This window comes from Zingiber officinale, chromosome 4B (genome assembly GCF_018446385.1).
Source record: "Zingiber officinale cultivar Zhangliang chromosome 4B, Zo_v1.1, whole genome shotgun sequence".
NCBI lineage: Eukaryota > Viridiplantae > Streptophyta > Magnoliopsida > Zingiberales > Zingiberaceae > Zingiber > Zingiber officinale.
The window spans coordinates 41,183,164-41,197,770 of NC_055993.1; the positions used below are offsets into that span (position 1 = coordinate 41,183,164).

At 42.2% G+C, this 14,607-nt stretch overlaps 1 protein-coding gene across 4 annotated transcripts in view; it reads right to left on the reverse strand.

Annotated features, from left to right (window-relative positions):
* Window positions 1-14,607, reverse strand: part of LOC121974990 — a 49,148-nt gene that overhangs the window by 16,463 nt on the left and 18,078 nt on the right. The window lies entirely within an intron of this gene.

A 14,607-nucleotide genomic window follows, 5' to 3' on the forward strand; every position in this document is an offset into this window, starting at 1 on the left:
TTTTGGAAAACACACAGAAAATGCAACGGAATAAACAATGAAAAGACAAGCAACGCTAACAAGCTTTCTTTTACTTGGTTCGGAGCCTGTGGCGACTTCTACTCCAAGGCCCGCGATTGTTGATCACTTTCGTTGAGCGATCACTATAGATTTGAAAATTGAGTACAAGTACAAATATGCAGCTTACAAGTATTGCACAAAATTAAACTTATTACCAACGTCTTGGAGAAATAGAACTTCTAGCTTGATCGTCGTCGGAGCAGCGTTTAGACGTTTTCAGAGTGCATGCAAGAGCTCAAGTTGTTCTTCAAGAATTGTTGTCGAAGCACTTGGTCGAGCCCTCCTTTTATAGCCAAGCTTGATCTCGGGATCAAGTTTGACTCGCTGTCGATCGGTTGATCGATCCTCCTGATCGGTCAACCGATCTCGCCTGAATCGGTCAACCGATCTCGCCTGAATCGGTCGGCCTTCTAGTTCTTCTGTTCGGATATACTTTCTTCGTTCGATCGACCGATCCCGCCGTTCGGTCGATCGATCCCCAGCACATCTGGTCCGATCAATTCGGCTCGGCCATGTCACCGCTTATCCCCGGTTCGGTCGACCGATCCCTCGGTCGAACCTGGTCCACTAGTGGAACTCTGCTATGTTTGCTTGGAGGTTCGGTCGACCGATCCAAGCTGAACATCAACCTGCAGAATCATTAGTCTTCCTGCAAAACAGAGTTAACACATAGCAGATAATATGTAAATAAATAACTTTGACAGCCTTCGGACTGTCCAGTTCTGACTTCGGATTTCCTCCGGAAACCCTAGGTCGAACCGGTGCTTCCCTCACAAGGGAGCGCGTCCTCACCTACTCCTCTCAGGAGAAGTTACCTGTTGCCAGACCGGTCCTCCAGACCGACTAGACTTTTGCTCAGCGTCTGATGCTTCCGGTCTTCATGCTAGACGTCCGCTCCACGACCCGCCCAGACTTCCACCCGGTTCGCTACCACCAGGATTTCAACCTAGAGTCCCCGACTCTAGGATTTTGCCTGAAGCACTCGACCCACCAAGACTTTCCACCTAGGGTTACCACCCCCTAGGACCTAGGGTTACCATCCCCTAGGGTTTTCCACCTGCTTAACCGCAGCTAAGACTTTTCCTCACCTAAGTTACCGCCCCCTAGGACCTAGGGTTACCACGCCCTAGGGTTTTCCACTTGCCTAGAATCCACTAGAACTTTTGCCTAAGAACACTTAGGACTTTTCTTGCAAGCTCAATCAACCTTGTTAGATAACAAGACAACTTAACTTTGGACCCTTTGACATAATCAAAACCTAGGTTCGATCGTCGGATGCTTCCCGCACCAACAATGTTTTCATTAATCAAGAACGAAAGTTAGGGGCTCGAAAATGATCAGATATCGTCCTAGTCTCAACCATAAACGATGCCGACCAGGGATCGGCGGATGTTGCTCTTAGGACTCCGCCGGCACCTTATGAGAAATCAAAGTCTTTGGGTTCCGGGGGGAGTATGGTCGCAAGGCTGAAACTTAAAGGAATTGACGGAAGGGCACCACCAGGAGTGGAGCCTGCGGCTTAATTTGACTCAACACGGGGAAACTTACCAGGTTTAGATATATATAGCAAGGATTGACAGATTGAGAGCTCTTTCACGTGTGGCAAAAGGCAATTCACTCAACCCAATGCCTCCGTCAACTCGTCCCTAGGCCAACACGGAGGAGGTAAATCACGGGTGGCTACTAGTCATTAGTACAAGTGGCCAAGACATGGGGGAGGCATGGTCGGACGGGCCGAGTTTCGAACCTAAGACCTCATGTGGCAACACCCCATATTTTAACCACCGCACCGTCCCGAGAGGACAATTGAGAGCTCTTTCACTTTTTTTGATGAATAGGTAAATAGATCATCGAAAAAAAGCGCGTACACGCCGAAGGTACGAACGATCCCAATACGTCACTTCCAGGCAAATGCTGGATCAGTTGCGGGAACTCGAGTACCGTATAAGGTTGGTGTACGCGCGAATACACCAACCTACATCACTGTCAACACTATCACAATCTCGACTATCACACATACAATCATAATCATACATTTCTCATGACAACCTCTCACATCAATGTACTCTGTCATTGTCCGTGCTATCGTCAGTCAAGGCGTCTCACAACCGCAGTCCACAATCCGTGCATCCGCCCATGTCTCCAACCATCCACGACGATTTGGTGTCAATCCTCGATGCCAAATCAGTATGGGGATCCAACGTGCGTTCCAAATCTAAGTTCTCTCACTGCTATGTGATTCCACGGAACTCCGGCATTCCATCCACGCTCCGACCCTTCATGCGACTCCTCCTTCGGTCACGACGGATCTCCAACGATTGTCCATTGAGACCCCTTGTGATGCAACGAAGGAAAATTGGTTCAAACAGCCCCTTGCAGCCACCGCATCGACTCCTACCTGCAGTCCCCTCCTTCCGCCACCTCCCCTCCACCACCGTGCCCCTTTGGTGGTCGGCCACCCCAGCTCGCTGCCACCACTATGTTGGGCAAATACAATCCTCGTAAGGTGGTCCTATGCTTCATGCTTGGCCTCCAATTTCTCCACACCAGCTGGGAAAGACAATCTGTTGGTCCACCAAGCTGTGAAGTCCACCGCCGGAACTGCTTTGCTGCCGGCGCCGGAGTGTAGCAAGGATCTCCACCAGTGATGAGGTAAGCCTTGGTTAGTGGGTATAGGTTGTGGTTTAAGTGGAGCTCCACAACCTAAACCCGGTATCACTAGAGCTTCCCTCTCAAAGGACCAAAAGAGGGGGAGTTTTCAAATTTGAAATCCAAGTTGAATTTGAATCCACCGTAAAGTTGAAGTTCACGTTGAATTTTCCGCCCAAAGCTTGAATTTGAAACCACGTAGAATTTGAAGCCCACTTTGAATTTGAAATCCATGTTGGAATTTAAATCCACGTTTGACTTTGAATCCACTTGAATTTGAAATTCACCTTGAACTGGAATCACTGCCCAAAGCTTTGAAATTCAAAATTTGAATGAACCATTTGAATTTTGAAGCCATCTGAAATCTGCCGCCCACTGTTTTCCCTTTGAAATTTGAAAATTTGAAATCCCCTCCAAACTTGGCTCCCTCCCCAAGTGCCCCCAAGGTGGAGCTTCTCCTTTGTCTTCTCTGGCACCTCCTTTCGCCACGTCGACCGTCAGAAAAACTGAAATTGTCCAGCCAACTCCTCAAAGCACCGGCTGCACAAATAAAGCAAGGATAGCCCTCCTCACTAGCGCACTTTGTGGTCAACACCGACAAAGAACCATTTAGAGTTTTTGCAGCCATCTGCCACCGAAACTTGCTGAAAATGTCCGAACCAAAACAAACTGCAACTCTTCCATGCACCTCCTCCAACGAGCTGACCACAGGCCACACCTCCGGGTTTGCCCCGGGCCGGGTTTGCTCATCTATTAATATATTAATTGCTTAACTCATAACTCTTGGTTCATTTAAGTGAACCGGGTTTTTTTTAATGCTACATACACCAACATTTTCCCTCAACATAACCACATCTCCTCAGCCCCTCAAACCCCCTTCCAATGTCCTCATGGCAGCAGTAAATCTCGAAAATTCCAACATCAACAAAGAGTCATTAGAACTTCGTCAAATCGTCGTAACAATTGAAAAATGTATTCGTTAATGTTGGAATATTGTAACATAACTAGGGGTATTATTGTAATTATATTGTATATCCTCCTCTATATAAGTCAATAACTCTGTGGTGTCTAATATACGGATTTCTCTTCTTAACATGGTATCAGAGCCAAAACCCTAATTTCCTGCATCGTCGTTCCTCTCTCACGCACGCACAATGTCGTTCGCCGCGAAGTAGCAGTCCTCCTCCAACGTTCTTCGCACGCAGACACACCTTCGCTGTTCTGCAGCTGCTATTCCTCGCACGCATAACAGGCGTCACTGCTATGTTGTCCTTGCGCGCACCACCGTCACCGAGGATCGACGACACCCTAGTTCTCTCTTCCTCCTGCTGATTCGAAATCTAACGCAATAGCTCGGACAAAGCAAACCTGTCCTAGCACGGTGGCACTGCGGGAGATTCGCAAGTACCAGAAGAGCACAGAGCTTCTGATCCGCAAGCTCCCGTTCCAGCGTCTTGCCCATGAGATTGCCCAGGACTTCAAGATGGACCTTCGGTTCCAGAGCTCTACCGTACCAGCACTCCTTTGCCTGCAACCCCATCTTCGGCCTCCTCGAGAAGACAACTTCACGCCTCCTAGTTTTCCCTCTTGCGCGCGTGTTCGTGTCTCACGAGGCGGCTTAAAGACGTGAATCCACGTACTAGCCACATCCTGTTCACCGGAGACTCGGGTGCAACCATGACCCTCGTCTTCTCCGGCACTATTTTCTTAGACAGTCGGGAGCCTTTCTTCATAGTTCTTTCCAAACTAATCAATGGCTACATCCGGCGTCCCAAAGTCAGATACCTCAATCTTCATTAACCATATCACTGCACCCCTCTCTTCCGAACAGTTGGATGGTAAAAATTACATCTCTTGGGCATCTCACATTAAGCTTTGGCTTGTTGGACAAAGTTATAAGACACATCTCACTCAAACTAAAGAAGATGTTCAAGTCGTCGATCGTCCTCTATGGAAGAAGGTTGACCCTCAGTTGTGTTGTATTATCCGAGCTACCATCCATCCATCTCTTAGGAATGTCTTCCGTACTCACAAAACCTGCAAAGTTGTTTGGGCATAGGCTTAACAACTCTTTACAAACACCTCTCGACAACTCTATTAAGTTTATGAAGATCTCATGACCATCCTCAGTGCCCATCAGATTAAAGATTCAATGTCAACTTACCTGGGTTCGATCTCTAGCCTTCTTTGTGACTTCAATGAACTGTTACCGCCTGTTGCCAGTCCTGTTGAAGAGCTTGAAAATTGGAAGAAATTTTTTATGTCCTTGGCTTTATATGGTTTGCCCACAGATTATTTTCATGTTCGTGATCAGATCCTGGGCAGCCCCAAAGCTACCATGGGCAATACTTGGGCGACTCTCCTCCGTGTCCTAGCCAAGGTCCTCCTTCCGTTCCTGTTGACTCGTCAGCTTTGGTCTCTCAACACAACAACAGACCTCCGCTTCGCAAGGGTGGCAAAGGTCATCCTTGGTGTGATCATTGCCACCGCCCGGGCCACACGATTAATAAGTGCTGGAGTTTGCATGGTCGACCTCCTCGCGCTGCTCAGATCGTTCAGAGTTCTGTTGCTTCTTCAGCTTCCATTTCATAGTTAACACCGGATCCGACCCCACCATTTTCCTATAATAACTTTCTGAAATGGTTTGAGGATCGTCAGGCTTCTGATTACACTACTGTTGCACACGGTAATTCCTTTGCTGGCATATCTCGCTCTTCAGGTCCTTGGGTTCTTAATTCTGAGGCGATCGATCATATCACTGGTAATAAATCCCTATTTTCTTCTCTCACTACTTCTGGTTATTTACCAATTGTCACCATGGCCAATGGTTCTCAAACTCAGTCCAAGGGTATTGGTATTGTTCATCATTCTCCGTCTCTTTCTATTCATAATGTTCTTTATGTTTCCGGAGCTCCCTTTAATTTATTGTCAATAAGTCAACTTACTCGGTCTCTTAATTGTGTCATTTTTTTTACTAGAGCGTCTGTTTCCTTATAGGACCGGAGTACGGGGAGGATGATTGGCTTCGGATGTGTCTCATGGCCTTTATCGGCTTCAACAATCCTCTCTTGTTGGTTCGGCACCAGCATCTCCACTTCTTATTCATGCTCAGTTGGGACATCCAGGTCTTGATAAGTTGAAACAATTACATCCTAGTCTTTCTCACTTAGAGTCTTTGTCTTGTGAGTCGTGTCAGTTAGGTAAGCATGTTCGTAGTTCTTTTTCTCCTCGCATTGTAAGTTGGGCTACGACCCCCTTTGCTTTGGTTCATTCTGATGTTTGGGATCCGAGTCGTGTTTCTTCTACATTGGGATCACGATATCTTATTACTTTTATAGACGATTATTCGCGTTGTACATAGTTATATCTGATGAAGAAACGTTCAGAATTGTTTTCTATTTTTCAATCTTTTTTTCATGAAATCAAAACTCAGTTTAGTATTTCTCTTCGAACTTTGCAAAGTGATAATGCACGTGAGTATCTTTCTACTCAGTTTCGTTCCTTCTTGGCATCTCATGGTGTGCTGCATCGCATGTCTTGCCCCCATACCCCTCAATAGAATGGGGTTGCAGAACGGAAGAATCATCATTTCCTTGAGAGCACTCGGACTCTTCTCCATTCTCATGTTCCTCATCAGTTTTGGGGTGATGTTGTACTTACTGCGTGTTATCTCATCGTTCGCATGCCTTCCTCCACTTTCTAGGATAAAATACCTCATCATATCCTTTACCCTCATCATCCTCTTCATCCTTTACCACCTCAGGTCTTTGGTTCTATATGTTTTGATCATGATCTTGATCCTGACATTAATAAACTCTCTCCCCGGTCTCATAAGTGTGTTTTCCTTAGGTACCCACAGTCTCAGAAAGGGTACAAGTGTTGTTCCCCTACTCTTCGTCGGTACTTCATCTCTGCTGATGTCACATTCTTTGATTCGGTTTCATTTTTTGGACCTCCCACGTCCCAGTCCGAGGTTTCTCCTGCTTTGCCACCGCCCAACATTGGCACTGCCGTGGACATATCTTTGGAGCCAAGTCCTTCACCGTTTCCTCCGGTCCCATCTCCTGACTCTGATATTCCCATTGCACTTCGAAAGGGTATGTGTTCCACTCGTAATCCTTCTCCTCACTATGTTTCTTTGAGTTATCATCGTCTTTTCTCCTTCCTATTATTCTTGTCTTTCTTTCTTGTCGTCTATTTCTCTTCCAAAGACTGCAGGTGATGCATTTTCCCATCCAGGATGGAAACAGGCTATGCTCGATGAAATTTGTGCTTTACAGAGTAGTGAGACTTGGGACCTCGTTCCTCTACCACCTGGGAAGTCAGTTGTTGGTTGTTGATGGGTGTATACAGTGAAGGTTGGTCCAGACGGTATGATCGATAGACTTAAGGCTCGTCTCGTCGCTAAACGCTATACTCAGATCTTCGGATTAGATTATGGGGACACGCGAAGATATCCTGACGCGTATCATCGGTTGTGGCTGCCTCGCCTTTATCACTGGACATAAAAATGCATTCTTAATGGTGATCTAGAGAAGTCTACACGAGCAACCTCCAGTGTTGTTGTTGCTTGGGGAAGTCTCTTGTATCATCGGAAATCTTTATATAGCCTCGAGCAATCACCCAGTAGTGGTTTCGTAGATTTAATCGATCAGTCAGTATCTGTTAGGCATGACGACCTCGACCATTCTTTCTTTTATCACTACTCCATCTACGGGTCGTCATCTACGTAGTGGTTTATGTTGATGATATTGTCATCACGGTAATGATCATCTTGATTTCACAAGTGAAACATCTTTTCAAACATTTCCGACAAAGGATCTGTAAACTCAAATACTTCTCGAGGAGTAAGACACTTAAACAGGAATCATCATATCCCAAAGGAAATACGAATGGATATTTTGGAAAAATAGAATGTTAAACTCAAAGACAATGACAACCCTATGGATCATAATGGCAAGCTCATGTCAATCGAGCCTCTTCAAGATCCAAGAATAGGGCAATTAGTAGGAAACTAAGCTACCTTACTATTACTCGTCCGGATATCTCATTCATGCGAAGTGTAGTAAGTAATTTCTCAACTCTCCGTCGCAAAGAACATTGGGATGTGACTCATTCGATATATCGGGCGCGCACCAGAAAGGATCTTTAGATCTGCAAAAGGACATACAGTGAGGACTCACGAGACGTTGTAGCGAGGATCTCCCGATAAGGTCCACTTCTGGGTTTTGTATATTTGTCGGAGGTAACCTTGTTTCTTGGAAAAGCAAAAAGCATAATGTTGTGGCAAGATCCAGTGCATAGAGTATTGAGCTATGACCATAACTAGTCAAGAGCTTATATGGCTAAAACGGTTGCTTTAGGAACTCAGGTTTGGGGAGGTTACACAAATGTCTGACAACCAGGCCACCATGCATATTGCCTCGAACCCAGTTTTTCATGAGAGGACAAAGCATATTGAAGTTGACTGTCACTTTATTAGAGAGAAGGTCATATCGAGAGAAATATCTATTAGTTTTGTCAACTCACATGATCAACAAGCAGATATATTCACTACATATGTAATAAGCTTGGTACATATATTCACTAAGAGATCCCCGAATTGACTACATATGTAATAAGCTTGGTGCATATGATTTATATTCTCCAACTTGAGGGGGAGTGTTGGAATATTGTAACATAACTAGGGGTATTATTGTAATTATGTTGTATATCCTTCTCTATATAAGCCAATAATTCCGTGGTGTCTAATACACTGATTTCTCTTCTTAACAGTTAACAATAAAACATGCATCAAACATCAAAACATACATAATATGATCCATATATTGCAGAATGACGTGAGCCAATCCGACACTATTCTTCCTCAATTTCCGCTAGGGTTGCTAAGGGTAGGGGGGAAAGCGGAAGGGGCGGCGGCAACAATATGAGAGGGGAAATAAAAAAATATCCTCTCTCAATGAAATATATTTAAAAGGGTAGGAAAGGTTAGTTGGCTAGCTAATTGGGTCAAGTTCATTAATTCATTACTTAACATATTAGTTGTTCGGACCCCTTTAATATATATATTTATGATGACCTTAAAATCAATTAAATAACATTAAAAAAAATAAATAAATAAAAAATCTGGCACTACACTTATGACCCTACAAACCACATTGACTGAAGTGATCTAAATTCTTAAGATTTGAATTGAGCAAGAATCATATTATTTAATCCTATGTTCATTTGCGATCTACAATAGGATATATCATGATAACCTTAGCTTAATGGATGTGATACTGTCGGTAGATCAGAATAAGAGGTAGTTACAATATATTAATCACCAATCTGGACACTAGTCACACTCCTTAAGGTTTGATTTGTCCCTTGCAATGGTATAACTGAATCCAGTGAAATTTCTAAGATACAAACAAATTGATGTCCTTACTTGACCGAGGAGTCAGCAAACCACCTGATCAAAAACAAGATCACCAGAATCTGCCCTTTAGAGTTTGCCTATCTAATGGTTGGAGTACGATAATAGGGAGGAAGAAGACTGATTGCAGAAAGAGAGAGAAGGCTGCTAGAATCTAAGATTTATCTACTTAATTTGAGTGCGCCTACTTAGCCTAACCCTTGATCTATTAGAGAATTTGGTTCACCCTCAATAGGTTGTTTTTGTTGGATTGCACCCATTTGAGTCTAATTTGGCCTTGAGATACAATCAAGTAATCAACACAACTAAACAGTTACTACACTGATTTGCTCAAACTGGTTGGGTTGTGCCATTTCATAAAACATCACATTGTGCTCGTGTGATCCACATGTGCCCATGTGGCCAACATGTGAGCATCCGTTCTGCATGCACTCGCACTTAGCAATGTGTTGCAAATAAGCCCACACATGCACAGTGCTCATGGGCATTGCACTTGAGCAAACCAATGTGAATTTCACTAACCCACATTGTTTCACCATATGGCTTTACCATATAGGTTTCCTTTTTAACTCACTATTTTATGGGTATAATTTCACTTCTATGCCCATGCACACTACTAATGTGCATTGCACATAAGCCCACATATGCTTTGCAACTGGCATACATGGTTCCACCATGTAGCTCAACCAAAAAGCTCCATTTTAAAATCTCTTTATAGGTGTAGCTTTACTTGTATGTCTTTATTCTCTAAACTCCCACTAGAGCTCCCTTCTTCCTTCTTTGTCGTTTGTAGAAAGTCTTTTAGAAACCATTTTATATGAAAATCTTCCATGACTTTTTTAAACAAAAACAGTAATAAAATTATGCTTAGAGACATTTGGTAAGTTCCAACTACATTTAGCATAAGTGTAGATATCTTTTTAATTACTAGAATATATAATTTACCAAGGCATCTCAAAGTTAGACAAAATAACATAATAGTTAAATTTTGAACTAGTTATTTCATATATCTCATTAGAGACAACTTATGCAAAGAACATCCTTCAAATCAAATCATTAAATGCTGGCAATGATATGGTTGTATGTTCATAATTCATATCCTTTCATGATGTTTAGTATTTATCCCATTAATCACTTAGAATGGTTTCACTCTAAAAATTATATAGGTAAACCAATCCTGATACTCAGCATTTAAGTCTCAAGTTTATTAAGAGCAATTATTGATTAATGGCTACTGGAGGGGGGTGAATATGCAATCAAGTATTTTTCTCACAAATATACAAACTTACAAAATAGTTAGAAATATGTGTATCATTTATCAAGATCGTAATGATAAGCAGCAGAAATAAATAAGAAATAATAAATGCAACAAAGAGCTAACATAAAGATTTAAAATGATGTAGAGCTTTGAATTCCTATTCCATGGCTCATCACGTATGGTGTGACTTCCCCCGAATAAAAATTTCTAAAATCACTCCTCAAAAGCCGATAGAGTAAACATCTACAAAACATCCTAGAGAGGGCAGATCTAGAAAATTCCTCAAGAACCTCTTAACAACAAAGAGAACTCTTTGAGAGTATCTATAGAATTAACAACTCTTTTAAAAGAGTGAGAAATAAGTACAAAGAGAGAATAAACCCAATCTCACCATAGAGAATAGAATAGTAAACGCAGGTGAGAAAAAGGCTACTAAACAAGATTTATCAATCAAGAATGAAGTCTTGATCTGAAGATTTACATCTATGAGACGCAAAGAATTTCCCATGATGATAAAATTCAAATGATGTTAGAGTGTGTTAAGAACTACAAATCATATGGAAAATCATCCTCGGATATGGTTGAAAATCTAATTCAAATGGTTACACCAAACGCTTAAGCAACCAACAAAAGCATCATAATCAACCAAAGTTGATCATTAATACTGTTGCAAGCCAATATTCAAAATCTCGTTGACTAACCAAGAGACCATAATTGACTAACTGTTAGGATGTATACTAAAAGCCTAGCTTTTGGTATAAACATTTATCTAGAAATAAGAATCACATTGGTCAAATGTCTACATTTATGATAAATATAGTTGTTCAATTAATTTATATTGTAGATAACATGATGTGTGGTGTCACACACAGAGGATCATGTTATCGCACTATAAATTATAAACAGTAGTCACGACCAAGACGGAAAGGAACAAACCATTGGAAGGTGTAATTATTAGTTTATCTTAACTATATAATTACACTAGTACACTTAGAGTGTATTGAGTAGGACCATTAGAGGTCGCTTTTATACCGACTTTATAAAGAAACAAAGACCTCGATTATGTGTGCTCTTAATCCTAATATAATAACAAGCACATATATTTGATATTTATTTCTTTAATTTATCAATAGATGAGATTTAGTTCAATAAATCAATAAGCCCGATAAGTTGGGAAACGATATCACTTATAGTGATTGTTGATTATAGAAGAAACCTGTCCCTAGTAATCTAGGTTCGAGAACGTCCCCAAGAGGAGCTTATAAGGATCAAAGAACCCTCGTGGACTTAGTCGACAATAAAGTCGAGTAGTACTTGAGCTAGATATTAAGTGGGTTGTCAGAAACTTACTTAATTAGTGGACATCATATCTTAAAAACAAGGAGACTAACACACCAATACAAGAGCCCAAATGTAATTGGAATTGCAGGTAGTTCAATAATAATTCTTTAGTGAATGAATTGATGAAATTAATATGTAGTGTGTTCCAAGCAACACGGACGCTTAATTTCATCGGGAGACCAAAACCAATTCCTCCTCGGTCCCTATCGTAGCCTGTATATAGAGATTTATACCCACTATACCCACCTTCTACCCATTCAGGTCGGGCCAGCCAGCTTCCAAGCTGCTAAGGCCTGGCCAAGACCAATGGACGAGTCGGGTCGGGCCTTCCCAAGTTTAGTGGCCTACCTAGAATATTAAAAGGATTTTTATTAAAATTATTTCTTATATCATGTTTTAAAGAGAGTTTAAAATTAAAATTTCCTTTTAGCTTTCTACAAAAGATTAAGAGAAGAGATTAATCTCTTTCCTAGATTAAAAGGACGGTTTTAATTTTTAGTAAAAACTTTCCTTATTCAGAATCATCTACATGTTTAAAAGAGAGTTTAAAATTCAAATCTTTCCTTATTTGATTAAAAGGTGGATTTTAAATTTTAAAAACTTTCTTTTTCATGTTCATGATTTAAAGAGAGTTTAAAATTAAATATTCTCTTTATAAACAAGAGATTAAGAAAAGATTTTATATCTTTCCTTTTGTAGATTAAAAGAGATTTTAATTTGAGATAACTATGAACCCCAAGGTTGGTTTAAAGCGATCAACAAGTTGGTTAGGTTCATCTGTTTTCTAACCTGTCCTAAGTCGCAGGAGCTAGAGCACAGTACTGAGCCGAAGACGCAGCAATTTGAGAAGGATCAAGACGTGCAATCCGAGGGAGGGCTATGAAGCACATACATGACGAGGAAGCGCGCCACGGTTCCGAGGTGAGTCGAGCGAAGATCGCGGGAGCAAGAGACGCAAGCAAGGCTGAAGCCAAAAGCACGCCAGAGGGGAAGTCCGCGACGGACGAGCCTGGTGATTAGGACACCACCCGGGGACCAGGTTCGAAGGAAGCCGAAGATGAGACGGGTTCTAAGAGCCCTATTCCTGACGCCGAGATCACCTAATCAAGGGATCCGAGGTACATAGAGGACCGAGACGGGACTTAACGGAAGTGGTCCCGACAAAAAGTCAACCGCAGCCGATCGGGCCCCCCCTGACCACAAGATCGCGACGACGGATTCGAACGCTGGGGATAAAACTTATCCCACAAGGCCTTAACCCTTCAGCGCTTCCACCGCTATAAATATACCTGTCCGTCTTTCATCGCCTGTAAATCAGAACAACACTCAGCTTCCACCGCTTAGATTAGCTTCGCGCCTCGCGCTTACACTCAGAACGAGGCCACCAAGGAGCTCTAACATATCTTCATCTCGATTAACAACCTCCCGGACAGAACCAAGTCAAATTCTGCCTCGCTTTTACGCTTTATTTTCCGCTTAATCTATTTTTACGTGTTAGCTTAATCAGGCGTGGTCGATTTTCAGTATTCAACCCCTCTACCCCCAAGATCGCAACAATCAGAGAGTGAGGAGGACTACGAACCTAACCGGCAAAACAAGACGGCCGGATCCAACATCCACGCACCAAAATTCAAGGGACTTCGCTAGCTGGAAAAAGCGAACGGAGGTATTTCTAAACAGATTATGATTTATTACTAACAACGGAATTTGGCATGAAGCACCAGAGGGCAAAGCAAGAAATCAATGGTCAAAGAAGGAGCAGTCTGACCACGTGACAAACAAGAAAGGAATTTCATCCGCTAAGTGTACTTCCAACACAAGAAGTCAATCGAGTCGGTACCTCACAACTCAACAAAGGAGCTGGGAGAAATTCTCGAGTTACACGAAGGAACATCCGCCAAACTCGTAAGACGGATTTACCAGAATCACCTTTACAAACCTCCGACAAGAAGGTGAAACAATCTGATCTACACTGAGGATCTGTGAACTCATCACTGCACTTAATCCTGAGAAGAGGTAAGCGAGATTCGCTAAGGTACGCCCTAAATTCCTTTCCTAGAACTCAAACGGGCATCACTAGTAGACGTTTTACATTTCAAAAGATCTAGAAAAATTTCATTAGATCAATTTTCAACTTTCAAGTGGCATGAGTCAAGACGCGAGGTGTCCAAGAGCCCAAGAATAACGTTAAAGCTTCGAGAGACGAACCCGAGTCAAAATCTTCTCTCGACGATGAAACGGTAATGATGGTAAGACGATTTAAAAATATTTGTAAATCTAGGAAATCTAACCATCCGCAGGAAGAAAGAAAAGAACCATCCGCTACTATCATACGATAAGAAGAAGGGCACGGACAATCGCCCTAAATCAAGAACAACGGAAGGACAAGGGTAAGAAGCCTATCCAAAATCGCAAGGCCCTAAAGCGGCGGACGATACGTCGTCTTCAAGAAGTCAAGGAGTTCTCCTGTCATAACGGCGAGTCATCAAGACGACGATCGCGAATCAAGCTCTTCCGAAACGAGCATCGAAGCATCAACGGCGGGGAGCCACGTCCGAAGAGAGCAGCAGCTCAGGAGAAACCGACAAGATCGACAAGGTAAGCGAGGTACGATCTTCCTCCTAATAAAATGTTTAAATTCATTAAAATTTTAACAAAAGATTGCTGCAAATTAGAAAATGAAAATAAAGATTTAAAAGCAATATTAGCTACATCTTGTCCGTTAGAAATGCTAGATAAATCAAATTTAGAAAATGAAAAATTAAAATTAGAAATTCAAAATTTAAAAATTCAAGTAGAAAACTTGAAAAACTCTGCTTGCTCATCTAATTTTAGAAGGTTCAATAATTTGAATTGGTATTATAGATATCACCAGGGACAA